We start from the raw sequence: 3,385 nt of genomic DNA, 5'->3' as shown, positions 1-3,385 counted from the left end.
GTTTATATACACTAGGATTTTTTAAATCATACAATTGCTCATATGTGCAGGATTACAGGCACTGAATTTTTTTTAAAGAAAAAAAACCCAGAAGCATTCAAAAGTTGACAATCACATGAACTTTGAACAAAAGAAAACAGTCTGTCAAATTTGGAGCCCAGCAAGAGTGGCAATGCCACTTTGCTTTTTGCCGCTCAGGATAGCAGCACATATGCCCTTTGATTTTAGAAAGGCTTTTGAACATAGTCCCACAACATTCTAACAAGCAAGCTAGGGAAGTGCAGTCTAGATGAAATTAATATAAGGTGGGTTCACAACTGGTTGAAAGAATGTACTTAAAGAGTAGGAGTATGCTCAAATAAATTGGTTAATCTCTAAGGTGCCACTAGTACTCCTTTTCTTTTTGAGAATACAGACTAACATGGCTGCTACTCTGAAACCTACTTAAAGAGTAGTTATCAAACTGGGAGGGTGTATCTAGTGGGGTCCCACAGGGGTCAGTCCTGGGACCAGTACTATTCAATATTTCCATTAATAATTTGGATAACAAAGTGGTGAATATGCTTATAAAATTTGCAGCTAACACCAAACCGGGAGGGTTACAAGCACTTTGGACGTTAGAATTAGTATCTCCCAAGGTAGTTTTGAATTCTATTGACCTGAAAATTCAAAGCTATTATCGTTCATAATGGAAAACTGTATTTGGATATTTTACCATACATATACGTATCCAATAAAATTAAAAAGGACTTTTAAACAATATTACATTTTGTTTTTTAAGTGGTTTATTCTCCTTTTGGTGTCTAACAGTGCATAAATTTCATGGACACTAATAGAAGTTGGGTACATTAATTTGAGCGTAGACCCCATATTATGTATTTAATAATTGTTTAGCCTCAAAACCCTTTAGGTTTGAAATGGTTTTTAATGGCAGTATCTCTCATGTCTGCCACAAATGTGTATATAGCTCCCATGCAGAAGTCTTTGGGTATGCAGAGAAGACATTTCTAAATTTAAAAAAGTTATCAAGGTGAGTAGCCTGCAAGTTATCAACAACAACAAAAAAAGTCAGTTTTAGTTTTATGGGAATATAAAAATAAATTTAAAGCTACTGACCAGTCTATATTAATTATCCTCCACAATTTTGGAGAACTGATCTGCTCTATAGTAAGTATCAGACTGGAGGATATTTTCTGGAAATTATCCATTTCAGCAAGTAGACTTTATTAAGAGTGTGACACAACTTTAAGTATAGCATTGCTGGTATAATATCTTTGTATCTGAGAGTTGAATTTGGCCCACAGAAGGTAGTTTCATTATGATGTCTTCACATATGACACTGCATAGGATATCATGCTTCAGCATCACATTCAACCGGTTTTCATATAATACAAGAAAAATCAAATCTTAAAACTTGACAGATGGTTTGCTTTCAGTATGCCTCCATATTTTGGTTCCAAAGAAGTAAGTTTTTAAACAAACCTAGGATCAATGTAAATATTCACAAACTTTTGTCAATTCCAAATTAAGCAGTTTAGGAAAGACAGAAACAAATAAACATTCCTGTACAAGTTTGCCTTTCAAACACTGATGCCAACTGATAAAAGTGAAACCATCTCTTTTCATTGTCCAAACTGAGTGAAATGCAGAAAGTAAACAAGCCACATAAATAAAAGTAAATTAGTTATTAAAGATTTTCAGTTTTAATAATCTAAAACGTCATTCATGTATATATAAACATGATTAAGGAAATGTGGGGGAGTTTTTCAAATTATAGTGGGCCTTATTCTGGTCTCCCACAGTTTTACATCAGTGTAACTTCACAGAAGTTAATGGAGTTACTCCTGAACTACTCTGGTGCAAGTAATAACACAATTAGGCCCATTATTGTAAAATGGTTGTTCTCCAATTCTGGATGACAATATGGTCTGGTAAAAAAAAAAAAACAACAGCCTCACAAGAAAATAGTTTATTCCTTAAATAAGGAACAATAATACATGCAGGCTAGGGATGCATTTTTACTACATTTAAAAAGTATCTGGTTATATTTTTCCTCTGTTAAAGGGTTCTTCTATGCTATTTTCAGAGACTAGTGAATTGGTCCATGTTGTCCATCCTCTTCTCCTCCCCTGGCTTTGAACTATCCACACTTGAGGCCTAATCCCAAACCCAGTGAACTAACTGAAGACACTCCCATTAACTTCAGTGGGCTTGGGATCAGGCCCCTGGGGCCTCACTTTGCAGTCACAATTTTTTTACAGGTAGAAGTAACAAGACTTTTTTCAGAGCCTGTCAGTGCCACTCCTTGTTTGGCAAAGGGATTGTTGTTGAATGACACATAGCACTGTCCCCACCCCAAAGTCTCAGACAACAATCCTGCAAAGTGCCAAGTCCTTTCAACTCCTATTGAATAAAGTGGGAGTTGAGGGCAATCAGTACCTTGCAGGGCTGAGCACTGCATGAGCATTATTTCTGGTCTCCTGTCTATACTGGGTCTGAGGAGTGAGCGTCTGGGAGCAGCCCGCATTACCATACAAAGCAGTACCACTAGGCCACCATGAACAGAACCAACCACTCTAACATGTGATCCCTTCTCTAATTATTTTAAGTGTACTGGAGTTATTATAACAAGCTGTTCTACTCCATGGTTTTCCTTGGTGCCCTAGCAACCTACCCAGATCTGGAACATGATATTCCCTTTGTCACAGAGGATAGTATAGTTGTAAACAAAGACATCATGAGGCTGCTAGCCCCTTTATATAATTGAGACCTGGATTTTCACAGATCACATTGTCAAAGTGATTTAAAATGTTTCAAGGCACATAATTTAGCAAACTCACAACTCTTTATCCCTTAAGAGAACTACCAACAAATTAAGGGAGTTATCTTCAACTTTGGCTCTTAAATGATTGCTCAAGCTAATCTTGCAGGAGATATCTGGGTACAAGTCATTAGACTAAGAGGAGGACAATTACTGACAATGGAGCACAAATAAGTTTTGTTCTGATTATTCACACACTCCCAGCAGACTTTGCACAGAAGAAAGAATAGAGGTTGTTAAGTAAGAGGGGATTGAAATAGGATTACAGCAAATGAATGGCAAAAGAACTCCCCTCCCCCGCTCGCAATATAGCACAATAGCAATGAAATGAAATTTTCTGCAAAAGACTTTAATTTGTATAATAAACAACATACTATCAAAACGTTAATAGCAGTATGAGAATTGCAGTTATTCTAAGTTTCTATCACCATTGAAGTCCAATAATTAAAAACAAAAACAAAAAAATCTAAAACAATCTTGGAGGCTGAACTTGCAAACACTTCCTACTGGTGACAGTTAGGACCTAAAAAGAAAAGGAGTACTTGTGGCACCTTAGAGACTAAC

Source organism: Lepidochelys olivacea (assembly GCF_965140295.1).
Source record: "Lepidochelys olivacea isolate rLepOli2 genome assembly, chromosome: 5".
NCBI lineage: Eukaryota > Metazoa > Chordata > Testudines > Cheloniidae > Lepidochelys > Lepidochelys olivacea.
The sequence above is the reverse complement of the archived record's forward strand: the minus strand, read 5'-3'. Positions refer to the sequence as shown.